Below are 16,145 nucleotides of genomic sequence, written 5' to 3'. Positions count from 1 at the left end.
AGGGATTAAAGCTGGGCGAATAGCGATGCCAGTGGAGAAGAAGGGTTTTATTGGAAGAAAGAGAGAAGGCGATGTTAACAATCTGGAAGGTGGGTATAAGGGCAAGAGAGTAGATTTTCATAATCCTCAAGTACCTACCTCTCAATTCTCACGCATAAACTTTAACCAACCTTTTTCCCCTAATCGAACAAATAACCAATCGAACTACCAAAATCACTACCAAAGACCCCATATAAAATACACTTCAGAACAACTGCCACCCTTACCCATGCCTTTGAAGGACATGTACGCCAAACTTCTGAGCATTGGACAAATAGCTCCTATCCCTACACTACCACTACAACCACCATTCCCAATTTGGTACAAGCCCGAGTTGGCTTGCGAGTACCATGGGGGTAATCCCGGGCATGGGATTGAAACCTGTTACGCCTTCAAGAAGAGGTTGTTGGAGCTTATTAAGATGGGATGGGTATCCTTTGAGGACAAGCCCAATGTTAATTCAAACCCATTGCCTAAGCATGCCCCAAATAGTAGTGGAATAGGCATGATCGAAGTGGGAAATCAATGCAAGGTGTCGAAGGTGTCCATGAAGAGGTTGTACGGCATGTTGGTACAATCAGGATTTCTAAAGACAAAGGTGGAGAGCCATTCGGAGGGATATGATTATTGTGAATACCATGGAAGAGATGGACATCATATTGAGGATTGCATCGAGTTTTGCGAAAAGATTGCAAAAATGCTAAAAATGGGGGAGTTGAGGATTGAACCCATGAAGAACAGCGGTGAGGTGAGTATGATGGAAGGTCAAGATGAAATGACAGGAGTATGCAGGATCCAGCCAACAGCTCATGGGCCCCCAAGGCTAATCTTGGTTAAACCGCCCTACACAAAAGGGAATCACAATGCCATGCCTTATAATTATGGTTATGCCTCTAACGTCCGAGCTCCTCTTCCTTTGTTCCAGCCTGAGATAAGGGGTTTGACCAGGAGTGGTCGTTGCTTTACGCCCGAGGAGTTGAGGAAGTCAAAGGGCAAAGAAGTGGTAGATCTGGACAAAGCACTAGAAGTTAACAAGCCAGTAACGGAAGAGGAATCGAATGAATTCTTGAAGTTGATCAAGCATAGCGAATATTGCATAGTGGATCAACTAAAGAAGACTCCAGCTAGGATCTCCCTTATGTCCTTGATACTCAGCTCTGAGCCGCATCGAAACGCCTTGCAAAAGGTATTGAATGAGGCATATGTACCCCAAGACATCGAACACAAAACCATGGAGCATCTAGTGGGGAGGATCCATGCAACGAATTACCTGTACTTCACAGCTGACGAGCTCGATGCTGAAGGTACCGGACATAACAAGCCTTTATACATTACGGTTAGGTGCAAGGACTGCCTCATAGGAAAAGTACTCATTGATAATGGCTCGGCCCTTAACGTGTTGCCAAAGCACATGCTAGAAGAAATGCCGATCGATGAATCCCATGTTAAGCCAAGTACTATGATGGCCAGAGCGTATGATGGGTCGCCTAGGCCAATAATTGGGACTTTAGAAGTGGAGCTATATGTGGGACCACAAATGTTCCTAGTAACACTTCAGGTTATGGATATCCACCCTTCTTATAGTATGTTGTTAGGAAGACCTTGGATTCATGCAGCGGGGGTAGTAGCTTCGTCATTGCACCAATGCCTAAAGTATATCATGAATGGGATGTTGGTAACTGTCAAGGCCGAGGAGACAGTATCCATGATAAAGAATGTAGCTGTGCCTTTTATCGAAGCGGATGATTGCAAGGGTAACAATATCCATGCCTTTGAGATTGTGAACACCGACTGGGTGTCGGAGAACACAGTGCTAAGAAGGCCAAGGATCTCAGAAGCAGCAAGGATGGCAAGTCTATGCTTCTTGAACCGCGGAATCCCATTTCAGTATAACCTTATTATCAGGATACCAGAAGGGGTTAATCTGGCAAAGATGAAAAGTGCTGCTCAAAGATTTGGGCTAGGGTACCAACCTAACCAAGAGGATTATCGGTGGGCTGCTGGTCGGAGAAGGGCAAGAAGGATGGCTAGAATCAAAGAAAGAGAGCTAGAGGAAGAAAAGCTAGAAATCCCTCCCCTTAGCGTGTCATTTCCAAAAGCTGCATACATAATGTAACATGATAAAGAAGCCGAAAGCCTTGATCAAGAGCTGTCAAACATGAGCATAAATACCTTGGGGGAAAACAAGGTGGAAGGAGATGACATGAAGACAGTAGCAAGAAAGGGAGATGAAGCACTCCCACAACTGACGGTCTACACCATAGAAGAAGTATCCGCCAAGACCTTTGTGCGCAAGTTAGCTCAAGACGAGAAGTTTCAGAACTGGGTGACCCAAGAAGCTCCAGTGGTTTTCAAAATGTAAACCAATTTTGTTTGTCTTAACATGCTTTTGTCATTGCTTATGTTTGCTTTTATTTCCTCTAGTTGACAATCAAGGCTCATGATGTCAGCTAGATTTTATGTTTGTCATGGAGCCCACCTTTTCTTTAAATAAATTGTGAGATCATGCACTTTTCACAAATTGCCTTCTTTTTTTTATGCATTTACACCAAACACTTCCCGCTTTCAGGAATCCTGAAAGCGGATCTCCCACAACATCACATACATTTAGCATCAAGAATAAATGGCCAAACTTGAACGAGCATGTGATAGCTATGGAAGAAGAAGAGTGGGATGAAAGCAATATCAGTGAATTCACTAGGCTAGTAGAACAACAGGAACAGACTTGGAAGCCTATCGCCGAGGAACTCGAAACCATCAATGTGGGCAGTGATCAGCTTAAGAAAGAGTTAAAAATAGGTACCCTAATTACTTCTGAACAAAGGATCAAAATGATCACCCTATTACAAGAATATTCAGATGTCTTTGCTTGGTCCTATGAAGATATGCCTGGTTTGGATACAAATATTGTAGTACACAAGATACCGTTGGAAGAAGGTTGTAAGCCAGTCAAGCAGAAGCTGAGGAGGGCCCACCCGGATGTCTGGATCAAGGTCAAGGCAGAACTCGAGAAGCAATGGGATGCTGGTTTTCTAGAAGTAGTTAGATATCCGCAATGGGTATCTAACATTGTTGTGGTGCCTAAGAAGGAGGGGAAGATTAGAGTGTGCGTGGATTTTCGGAATTTGAATAAAGCTAGCCCCAAGGATGATTTTCCGCTACCACACATAGATGTTTTAGTAGACAACGCTGCCCGGAGTTCCACATATTCCTTTATGGATGGTTTTTCAGGATACAACCAGATAAAAATGGCTCCGGAGGATAAGACGAAAACAACTTTTGTCACACCTTGGGGAACATTCTGCTATAAGGTCATGCCATTTGGATTGAAGAATGCAGGAGCAACCTATCAAAGAGCAATGGTGACTTTGTTCCACGACATGATGCACAAGGAAATTGAGGTGTATGTAGACGACATGATTGCCAAGTCTAAAAGGGAAGAGGATCATGTTGAAGTTTTGAGGAAGTTATTTGAGAGACTGAGGAAGTATGAATTAAGGCTCAATCCTGTAAAATGTTCATTCGGAGTTAAATCGGGTAAGCTGTTAGGATTTGTGGTAAGTGATAGAGGTATAGAGGTGGATCCAGATAAAGTGAAGGCCATCCAAGCTATGTCATCCCCTAAGACGGAGAAAGAAGTAAGAGGATTCTTGGGAAGATTAAACTACATTGCTAGGTTCATAGCTCAGTTAACAACGACGTGTGAACCAATATTCCGACTACTAAGGAAAAAGAATCCTGGAACCTTGAATGAGGAGTGTGAGGAGGCATTCAATAAAATCAAGCATTATTTACAAAATCCACCTTTACTGGTGCCTCCGGTATCAGGAAAACCTTTAGTATTGTATCTAACAGTGACTGAAGCGGCCATGGGATGTGTATTGGGTCAGCATGATGAAACCGGAAGGAAGGAAAGAGCTATTTATTACTTAAGTAAGAAATTCACTGAATGTGAGTCTAGATACACGGAGATAGAAAGGCTTTGTTGTGCGTTGGTGTGGGCTGCAAAGAGGTTGCGACATTATATGTTATACTATACCACTTGGTTAATTTCAAAAGTGGATCCTCTGAGGTATATTTGTAACAAGCCCTTTCTCTCAAGTCGAATTGCAAGGTGGCAAGTTCTATTAGCAGAATATGACATAGTATACATGACAAGGAAAGCCGTAAAAGGAAGTGCAATTGCAGACCATCTGGCCGATAATGCTGTTGAAGATTATGAACCTTTGGATTTTGACTTCCCTGATGAAGATATATTGTCAATAGAGAAAGAAGAAGAGAAGACAGATTGGTGGACGATGTTTTTTGATGGTGCAGTGAATGTATATGGTAACGGGGCCGGTGCGGTAATAATCTCTCCTAATAAGAAACAATATCCAGTTTCGGTTAAACTACATTTCGAGTGCACCAACAACACAGCTGAGTATGAAGCTTGTATCCTCGGTTTAGAAGCGGCATTAGAGTTGAAGATAAAGAAGTTAGATGTATATAGAGATTCAATGTTGATTATTTGTCAGGTTAAAGGGGAATGGCAGACCAAGGAGGACAAGTTGAGGCCGTACCAGGAATACCTATCCACGCTAGCAAAGGAATTTGAAGGAATTAGATTCACCCATCTGGGAAGGGAGGGGAACCATTTTGCGGATGCTTTGGCCACGTTAGCTGCTATGACTACCATTGATCTCAAGTGCAAGGTACAACCGGTACACATTGACATTAGAAATGACCCAGCTTATTGTTGCTTAGTTGAAGGAGAGATAGACGGACATCCTTGGTATTATGATATCAAGAACCTTGTGCAAAATCACGAATATCCGGTGGGAGCTTCCAAAACGGATAAGAAAACTTTGAGAAGGTTGGCTATAGACTTCTATTTAGATGGAGAGATTTTGTACAAAAGATCATTTGATGGGACCCTACTAAGGTGTTTGAATGAGGCAGATGCTAGAAAGGCATTACGGGAGGTCCATGAGGGGATTTGCTCAACCCATGCTAGCGGGCATATGATAGCGAGGAAAATCCAAAGGGCTGGTTATTTTTGGATGACACTAGAGAAAGACTGTATCGATTATGTCAGGAAATGTCATAAATGTCAAGTTTACAGTGACAAGGTCAATATGCCACCAGCTCCTCTATTTAATCTAATATCCCCTTGGCCGTTTGCAATGTGGGGAATTGACGTGATCGGGCCTGTTAACCCAAAAGCTAGCAATGGTCATAGATTCATCCTCGTAGCTATTGACTACTTCACAAAATGGGTAGAAGCTAGTTCATATGCCCACGTAACACAGAACGTAGTGAAGAGGTTTATAGAGAAGAACTTGATTTGTCGATATGGTCCTCCTGAAAAGATAGTGACAGATAATGCACAGAATTTCAATGGCAAAATGATAGCGGAGCTGTGTACTAAATGGAAAATCAAGCATTCGAATTCTTCACCATACCGACCAAAGATGAATGGCGCAGTAGAAGCCGCCAACAAGAACATCAAGAAGATTATTCAGAAAATGGTAGTCACATATAGAGATTGGCATGAGATGTTGTCATTCGCACTTCACGCATACCGCACTACAGTCAGGACCTCGACAGGGACTACCCCATATTCTTTGGTATACGGTATGGAAGCAGTGATGCCTTTGGAAGTAGAAATCCCATCGTTAAGAGTATTAATGGATTCCGAGCTAGAAGAGGTTGAGTGGGCCAAAGTGAGATATGAGCAACTAAACCTGATCAGTGAAAAAAGGATGGCCGCAATATGTCATCACCAACTTTACCAGAAACGAATGGCCAAGGCATATGATAAGAAGGTTAGACCGCGGTTGTTTCAAGAAGGGGATCTAGTATTGAAGAAAATATTGTCGTTACCTGGAGACGATCAAAGCAAATGGGCACCGAATTACGAGGGTCCTTACGTAGTAAAGAAGGCATTCTCAGGAGGAGCGCTGAAGTTGGCTAGAATGGATGGAGAAGACCTAGCTCGACCTGTGAATTCTGACTCTGTAAAAAGATATTATGTTTGATGTACGCTCCTAAATCAATAAAGCAAAGTTTGGTCATTGACTTTTTTTTTTTTTTTGCATTGATCTCACAACAATCATTTTTTTGCATTAATCCCAATAGCGCATGTTTTGTTGTTATCGCACCTAAAAAAGTTTAGCATCGGCTGAACGAATTCCTTCTCTATACAAAAGCCTAGGCTAAAATCACACCCCTACACTGGGGGCAATAAGAGATGTTTTCATGAAAAGTTTTACGTGTTTAAAATGTACGGAAGCCTATAGATTTGAAAACCAAGCTAAAGCATTTGACAAAAGCATGACAAAGAGGCAATGACAAATCATACATTTTGGGAAAAGGACTACTTAAAGAAAGTCAGAGATTTCTTCTCCAAAATATGATAGGAGGCAACACGAGAGATGAATCCAGCATGCGACTTCAAAAGCAAGCTCAGGTTAAGAAGGAGGCTCATGAACTCGAAGAAGGTGATGGGGCCTATGTTTCAAAACCAGGTATGAATGCATGCATGACATCTAATCATAAAGCATTGCATATATGTTTTTTGGATCGTTACAGGAGGAGACCTTGATGCTTTCCAACAAGATTGGAGACGAAGAAAGAATCATAGAGGATGATAGCAAAGAATCACGGTTTTGAACCATAGTGGATTCTGGAACAACGAGAATAACAAGAAAAAGAGAGAATGAAAAGTTTTGAACCCTGCCATCAGGAAGAACGACATCGATATCAGCTTTGGTAATAAGGAATCGCCAGATGGGATTCCAAATTGATTAAAGGAGATCGCCAGAAGGGATCTCGTGTTTCGCTATTAGAAGGTCGCCAGATGGGACCTCATTTCATGTTGAAAGGAATCGCCAGATGGGATTCCAAGTTGATTAAAGGAGATCGCCAGAAGGGATCTCGTGTTTCGCTATTAGAAGGTCGCCAGATGGGACCTCATATTTCATGTTGAAAGGAATCGCCAGATGGGATTCCAAGTTGATTAAAGGAGATCGCCAGAAGGGATCTCATGTTTCGCTATTTAAAGGTCGCCAGATGGGACCTCGTATTACATGTTGGTTAGAAGGAATCGCCAGATGGGATTCCAAGTTGATTAAAGGAGATCGCCAGAAGGGATCTCGTGTTTCGCTATTTGAAGGTCGCCAGATGGGACCTCGTATTACATGTTGGTTAAAAGGAATCGCCAGATGGGATTCCAAGTTGAATAAAGGAGATCGCCAGAAGGGATCTCGTGTTTCGCTATTTGGAGGTCGCCAGATGGGACCTCGTATTACCTGTTGAATAAAAGGAATCGCCAGATGGGATTCCAAGTTGAAGGAGATCGCCAGAAGGGATCTCGTATTTCGCTATTTGGAGGTCGCCAGATGGGACCTCATATTTCGTTTGAATAAAAGGAATTGCCAGATGGGATTCCAAGTTTGATTAAAGGAGATCGCCAGAAGGGATCTCATGTTTCGCTATTTGAAGGTCGCCAGATGGGACCTCGTTTTTCATGTTGATTAAAAAAGGAATCGCCAGATGGGATTCCAAATTGACTAAAGGAGATCGCCAGATGGGATTCCAAGTTGAGGAGGATTGCTGTAAAAGACAAGTTTCAGATTAATCAAGCTTCAACCAGATCAGTTTCGGGAGTTCCGTTTTGGGGTTTATCTTTATAAAACTTACTGCGCAAGACCTCTGCTCCGTAAGCATTATAAAGAGGGGGCATCTGTTGTAACCCATTTTTGGGTTCCCCCCATAAAAATATAAATATATAGCCGGAAGAAATTAGAAAAAATAATAAGAGGTGGGAGTGCTCAGAAAATGGTTGGAAAATTGGTCAATGAGGTTAAAAATACAAAGATTGGAGTTAGGACAGTATATTCTTGAAGGATGAGAGCCCTATTGAGAGGGGAATTTTGAAATTTGAGGAGAAAAGCCCAAATTTGGATGTTTATGGACTTAATTGGATTTTTAAATGAATTTATAGGGGATTTGATTGTAAGAAAAATTGATTTTTAAGTCAATTTGGGTTTTAATTAGAAGAAATTTAAGTTCTGGGGCCAAAATATATTTTTTAGGAATTTATTAGGTCAAATCAGGGGCTTAATTGCATAAATATTGAAGTTTAAGGGCCAATTGGGGACTTAATTGAGAAAATCCGAAATCAGGGACCAAATTGGAAGAGGCGCGTAAATGGAGGGGCTGCAATTATTCGGTTCAGGGGCCTAATTGAAGAAATTGAAAGTTTATTAATCAATTGAGGGCTCAATTGCATAAATCAGAGGCCAAGGACCAAAGTGAAAAACGCGGCCAACTATAGGGGCGGAGACCGAAATTGGCAGGGATGCAATTGAAGGAAAGAAGATAATTGAGGGCTGCTTTGCAAATTGACGCGTTTTGGCGTCTTGCTGGACTTAAATGAAACGGCGCGTTTTGCCTAAAACGACGCCGTTTCATGCCAAAAAAAAAAAAAAAAAAAAAAGAAGAAGAAGAAGATCGGAACGGTGTCGTTTTGAACGACACTGTTCCTCTTTCTTCCTCCCATGGACGTGCAGCAGGGGAAGAAAGCAAAATGGTGGGTTTTTCTTCTTCACGTGTGCTGCCTCTCTCTTGACCGCATGCCTTGCCAGGAAACCGAGGGAGCCGCACCTCGCCAGCCACGCCCGCTGGCCGACCACCCGCCGCGCGCCATGCAGAAAACAGGGGAGTAACGTCTCGACAGCTGCACCCGAATGGCCGACCAACCGCCGCAGCCCCTGCCCCCCATGTGCAGCCATAAAAAGCCCCGCCTCTTGGCTCTATAAATAGACCCAAGAACACAGAAGAAAGGGAGGAGAAAGGGGAGAGGACCGAAAGAAGAGGAAATAGAGAGAAACAGAGAACAGAACCGAATAAAAAGGGAACCACTGATAAACTCAAACGGAGAGGAAGGAAAAGCTTGAAACGGGGTAGGAAACTTGACAACAAACCGGGAGGATAAAAGGAAACCACCGAAAACGAAAGAAGAGGAAGGCATACGGAGGAGAAGGGAAGAGCAGTAACCTCACCCTCCACCGTTTGAAATAGCAGCACCGCCGCTTGGAGCCGCCGTCCGTGAGCCATGACACCGCCACCGGCCTCCACCACAGCACCACCAGCGAAGCATTCCAATCAGCAAGCCATCGCCTCCTCCGCGCCAGGTAATTCTTCCTCCCCCCTTGTTCTGGTGTTTATTTTTTTTCCTTCTCTGCATGCAGAACGAGTAGCGTTCTGCATGCAGGGGTGGGGGGGGAATTAATTCCCCCCGCCCGTTTGGTCTGGGCCAGGCAGATCCTGGCCCGGCCCTGTCTTCTGGGCCGGGTCTGGCCCAGAGAAGAATATCAGTTTTTTGGGCCGAGATCGGCCCAATCCATTTTGGGCCGAAATCGGCCCAACATTTTTTGGGCTGAGTCCGGCCCAGTTGGTTGGGCCGGACCAGCCCAACCCATTTAATATTATATATTTATATATTATATTGTTTTGTATTATTTATATATGTATACATGTTTTAAAAAAAAAAAAACAAAAAAATAAAAAAGGGTTCTTCAAAAATCATTTAAAAAATATGCGATTTTGTTGTAATTTTATTACTGTATTTTGATCAATGTCGGTTTGTATTTTTATACGGTAAAGATACAAATCCGGTATTAAAATACCCGATTTTCGTCAAAACATCAAAAAATACATAATTACAAAAAAAAATGTTTTGTTTTCATGCATACGGCCTAGTCTCTCCAATATATATATATAAATATTCTAACATCATATTTTCACACAACAAAAGGAAATTTCAAAACAATATATGTATTAGCATGCATTTTGGCTTTAATAACCAGTTTATTCAAGCCATGAGAACTAGGCCAATATTTCAAAAATTCTTAAAAAATCTTTTTGTCTTCTTTTAGTATTTGGGATTACGAATTTATACGTAAAACGTATTCCTGATATTAAAAATATGGGTTTTTTTACATAGACATTAGAACGGTTAGGTTTTACCCGATAAGATAAGGACCTCCTTATTGAGGAGGACTTTTCTTGAACCATAGACGGACCAACATACATAGACGTTAGAAGGATTAGGTTTTACCCCTTAAGATAAGGACCTCCTTATTGAGGAGGACTTTTCTTGAACCATAGACGGACCAACAACTAGGAAACACAACGAGACCTTGAATTTTATCAGACAAATAAACAATGCAGCTTACTTTAGGTAGGGCGTATTTGGGGTGCTAATACCTTCCCTTTACGCAACCAGTCCCCGTACCCAATCTTTGAGACCAGTTAGGGTTCCTAGTGACCAAAATACTAGGTGGCGACTCCCATTCCATTTTCCTACCAACAAAAGACTATTTTCTTGTCTCCCCACATTTACCAGATAGATACCATACACACTTCCTAGATTCTAAAAAGTGGAATTTTCGCCGCGACGCCGCGCACCCGCGACACATATATGGAGTTTTATAACTCCAAATTATACGAGGTCAGTTTTGTTTAAAAGATAACATCTATACCTACAACCTTTGTGAAGAACCCAATCTGGAATTTTATCATTTTGGCTCCCTAACCACAACTGAAAGGTGGGTGATAAAACTGTTAAGTCCAAATTCATAGATTGGACAACCAATATCTCCCTTTTCCTACTATCAATAATATAGCTGAACATGCCTAAGGAAAGACACTAAGGATTTTCTTCAATTTAAATCATAAATAGCATGCTTTTGATGGTTAAACACAAATTAAGCCACCACACTTTCCACCATTATAACATGAAACACGTACCAAAACATCATAGCATTGTAACGGTTAGATCTTTCTAGATCAAGACAAAACCAAAACGGACCTGAAAATTGACAACATATTGTTCTTCGATGACTAACTTCTTATCGGAGTCTATAATCCTGATCTCCACCGTTCATAATGAAGAGCTCATCAATATGACCCACATATCCAAACTTGAGCAGGATCCAACGGTGGACAAGGGTGGAAACTGCTAGAGACCATGACTGACCTGCAAGCAGATTTTCCTTGAAATGTTGTGAGGGCTATATCTCTCACATCGAACTAGAACATTCAGATCCGAATGGTTAGATGTTAGAGGGTAGTGAGAAGTATAATATATCCCAAAACCAAACCAATGTAACAGTGCAATTCAGAGATATGGCCGTTTGAATTTCTGCTCTCAAGGTACTCTCTCTCTCTCTCTCTCTTTTCCTTTCATTCGGCACTCCTAGTTAATTTCTGCATAATTTTGCAATTTATATAGCAAATCTATCTATATTTACTAAAACACCCTTATATCAAGTTTAGGTATCTTTTCGTTCAACCAAATGCCTTTTCGCTGCTCGCTTTTAAAATACCATGCAAAAAAAATCTCTCTCTAAAATTTCTTTTCTAATAATTCAATACTATTCCATTTTATTTTATTTTAACTAGATCATCCCATTTTTGGTTCTGAATTATCAATAATTTTATTAATATCATGAAATTTGATTGGGGGTTTACAATTTACCACCATTTATATTTTATTTCTCATTATTCAATTCATCATGGTGAAGTCTTTTGTTGGGGTTTTACAGAGTTTCCACCAAGTCATCTACATATCTAAATTATAAATTTCTGAAGTTTCACATGAGGTATTAGCACCTTTAATGCGTCTTACCTAAGGTAATCTGCATTGTTTAATTATCTAATATAACTAACATATTGTTGTGTTTTCTAATTGTTGGCCAGTCTAAGGTTTAGGAAAAGTCTTCCTTAGTAAGGAGATCCTTATATTATCAGGTAAAAACCTAACCGTTCTAATGTCAATACATATAAAAAAAAGAACTACCTTTTTATTTAATATCCATAATACGTCTTATGTATAAGTTTATAATCCTAGATACTAAAAGAAAACAAAATATTTTTTTAGTATTTTTGAAATATAGGCGTAGTTCTGATTGCTTTAATAAACTGGTTATTAAAGCCTAGAATGCATGCTAACACATATTTTTTTGAATTTTATTTTGTATGAAAATACAATATGAAATTTCTTATATTTTTTAGACTTGGTCATATGCATGAGAACAAGAAATGTTTTTTTGTTATTTTTCTATATATTTGTTTTGCAACATTTTGGAGAAAAAACAAGTATTTTAATAACGAATTTTGTATATTTATAGTGTAAAAATACAAACCAAAAGAAATTGGGTCGAGGTCAGCCCAAAAGAGTTGGGCCGATGTCGACCCAACATATTCTTTTTTTTTTTATAAGGCTAGACCCAGCCCAAAAAACCATTAAATGGTTACTGTGCTTAGCACAGTAATTAGTTACTATGCAGAATGTGAATTGCTCATATTCTGCATGCAAATGAAATGAAGAAGGAAAACAGGTAAGAAGATGTTACATAGAGGGGAAGAAGATTACTTGGAGTGAGGGTAGCATGGTTGCTGATGTTGACGGTGGCATTGTTGCGGTGGCGACTAGGAGGAATGGTGGCTGCTGCTACTAACTAGCAAGAGAGATGAGGAGAAGAGGTTCCTTTTCTTCTCCGAGTAGAGGCCAAAGAGTGTTCCTTTCTTTTCTTTCCTTTTTTTTCTTTGTTTTTCTTTTTCTTCCCTTTCTTTCCTTTGTTTTCCATTGTTTTTCTTTCTTTCCATTTCTTTTTTGTTTCGTTCCTTTTTCCTTTTTCTTTCTTTCTTTCTTTCTTTCGCCCCCCAACCTCCTGGTAAGGATGGTATTTATAAAGGGCGGGGGGGGGGGGGAGCTGCCCTACCCCTGTCTAGTCATGCTGAAGGGGTAGTGTAGCGCTAGGGCGTCCACTGTGTAGCCGCCCCAGAGTCGCCTGTAAGGCTTGTTCCCTCTGCCCCTTTCATCATGGTGGTAGGCCATGAGGGGGTGTGGGTTGTGTTAGGGTTTTTAGGCAAGTGGGAGAGAGAGAGAGAGAGAGAGAGAGGGAGGGAGGGAGAGAGAAAGGTGCTGTAAAGGAGGGGAAAAAAACCTTTTTCCCCTGCCTACAGCACGTCTAGGGGAAGTAGAAGATGTACAGTGCCATCCAAAATGACACCATTTTGAGCTTTGTCTTTTTTTTTTCTTTTTGGAATAAGAATACTTGAAATGGCATCGTTTTCGTACAAAACACGCCATTTCATTTAAATAAAAATGGCGCCTAAGAAGTCCTTTTCTCCAAATCAGTCCTCAATTTTTTATTTGTTCAATTAAGTCATCGATTTAGATTTTGATTTTAAGAATTAATTCAATTGCATCTTTTTCAAATTCAAATGTCAGCCTTGAAGTTGGTTGCCTTTTTCACTTTGATCCTTGGTTTTGAATTTGTGCATTTTGACCTTCAATTGATCAACAAACTTCCAATTTCTTCAATCTGGTCCCTGATTCGGTCAATTTCAACCCTTATATTCACGTGCCTTTTCCAGTTTGGTCCTTGGTTTTGTATTTCTTCAATCAAGTCCCTAATTGCCTTTTTCAAAATGATCCTTGGCTGAAAATTTCATTAATGCAGCCCTTAAATGACTCCAAAACTTTAATTTTTCTATATTTAAAATCCTTCCTCAGCCAACATTTTCTACGTCGCTAGTATCCTTGCTGTTATTATTTTATTATTTTATTTTTATTTTGAAAAGGAATAAGGTAAAAAATGGTGGGGAATAACCCAAAAATGAGTTTTGACATCAACAAGCATGAAGGATGTCATGAAAAAATCAATGAGGATATCCAAGATATCAATGAGGATATCCAAGATGCAAAACAAGTGAAGACTAAGAATTAATTGTTCATTTAAGTGTTTATGTAAATCTTTATATTTTAGCTTAATAGCACAATTAAAATGAACTCAAACACTTCACTCTACATGTATATAGGATTAGTATCAGTTCAAGATTCAGCAGGTTTAAATTGTCAAAATCTGGAATTTAAGTTGGTCCGGTCGACCGTTTGGTAATACCAAGTGCACTGGTTGTTCAGTTTGGTGTCGACAACCTTTTCTTTCTCTTTTTCTTTTTTCTCTCATTGATTCTCGCTTGTGCCCCTTCAAAATTTCAAAGCATGCCTTCAATTTGTTATTCCTTAAGATTTGGTGCCTGTTCTTTTGATCATTATTTGTTTTGTTTGGAATAATTTATTAAATTAGAATTCTTTGACAATTTCATCCCCTTTCAATTTTTTTATCTTTCAAATTTTGTTCCTATTCTTTTGATTGCTATTTTTTTTATTTGAGATAATTTTTTAATTTGATATTTTTTTACAATATCATCCTCCATAAAGTTCTTTTTTCCTATCAGATTTGATCCCTCATTCTTTTGATTGCTATTTTTTTTTCACTTTGGCAATTTTTTTTTAAATTGATTTTTTTTCCTGTTTTCATTATTCAATATTAAATTAGTTGAGAATTGTGCTTCTTAATCAAGTTCAAGTCTAGGATTTTATAAGTTGGGAGTTTTAGAGATTAACTCAGGTTTAGGAGGTTCACCCGAGTTTGCTTGGTTTTTTTCCTTTTTTTAAGCTCATGTTTATTTTAGTTTCATCCTTTAATATTTATTTAATTAGATATTGGGCTCCATTGATTTTTTTTTTCTTTCTATAAGATTTTTCACTTATTTTGAAAATGACTCGGGATATCTCGAGTATTTTTATTTGTTGTTTTTTTTAATTTCTCTTTTTTATAGACATTTTTTTCATTTAATTTAATTTAATTAATTAAATAAATATAGGAAAGTGATGCTCATTTCATAATATTTTAAAATACAAAATAAAAAAATATATATTTGGTAGACATCGTTTTATCGGCATGGATAATCTTTTGGTTAAATACAAATTTATTCAAATAAAAAAATTATTAAACACAATTAGATATATGCTCTGAATTGCGATATTAAATATTTTGATATTTATTTACAAGATATTTCCATAAAAAAATCTACCTGATATTTATAGACACAGAAATATAGCTTTTACACTTACAAAATATTATGTCAGGTGTAAATCAATTTTCTTGTGAGTATGGCCCTATTCCTGCATTCAATTGCTTTCATTAGACGTGAGAAGCAGGGCGTTCCTCTAATTGGCTGTTTACTAGTCTGCTTTCTCATTAATTGAGATATCTTGTTAGTCACTTGTGGTTCAAACCAAGGACATTTGTATATTTTCATTGGGTTTTTTTTTTTTTTTTTTTTTTTTTTTTTTATCAAGGTGGTTTATTTCCAATTTTATAATTTAATAAATATAAATAATATTAAAAAAAATAGTTGATGAGTTCAGGTTAGTTCGTGGGCAATTCCACACACATCAAGTGGTGCGTGCAGGGATGTTCATTGACCAATTGCTGTCATGGATGAGGCGGCACGTGTTGTAGATAGTTTTCAGTTTGTTACCGACAATCTTTTTTTTTGTCTTATTTCTTCTTTTCTTGATTTCCGTACGTGGCACTTCAAAATTTCAAAGTACGTTTTTAATTTGTTATTCATTCGAATTTGGTTCCTATTATTTTTATTATTATTTTTTTTAGATAATTTATAAAATTAAAATTCTTTTATAATTTTATCCCCTTCAGTTTTTGAAATAATAATGTCTCACAATCAACACAACATTATGAAACTTGTGGATTTGGAATAATTCCAGAGTAACATTCATTAGACAAATGGATTTGGAATAATTCCAGAGTTACATTCATTCCAGAAGCCAGGGACTACTCTGCTTTCTCATCAATTTTGAAGAGTCTCGCACTCATCACGGTGTGATAATTTTGAAGAGTCTCGCACTCATCACGGTGTAATGCCTGAGGAGAACTGCCACTGTTGGCTGTTTACTAGTCTGCTTTCTCATCAATTGAATTTGAGATATCTAGTTAGTCACTTGTGGTTCAAACAAGGGACCGGTACTGTTACATTCAATATTCAATTGGGTGTTGGTTTCATTTGACGTTTCTCTAATTGCCTGTTTTCTAGTCTGCTTTCTCGTTAATTGAGATATCTAGTTAGTCACTTGTGGTTCAAACTAAGGGCTTTTGTATATTTCATTGGGTTTTTTTTTTTTTTTGTTATCAGGGTGGTTTATTTCTAATTTTATAATTTAATAAATATAAATAATATTAAAA

Source organism: Populus trichocarpa, chromosome 1 (assembly GCF_000002775.5).
Source record: "Populus trichocarpa isolate Nisqually-1 chromosome 1, P.trichocarpa_v4.1, whole genome shotgun sequence".
Taxonomy (NCBI): Eukaryota; Viridiplantae; Streptophyta; class Magnoliopsida; order Malpighiales; family Salicaceae; genus Populus; species Populus trichocarpa.
The sequence above is the reverse complement of the archived record's forward strand: the minus strand, read 5'-3'. Positions refer to the sequence as shown.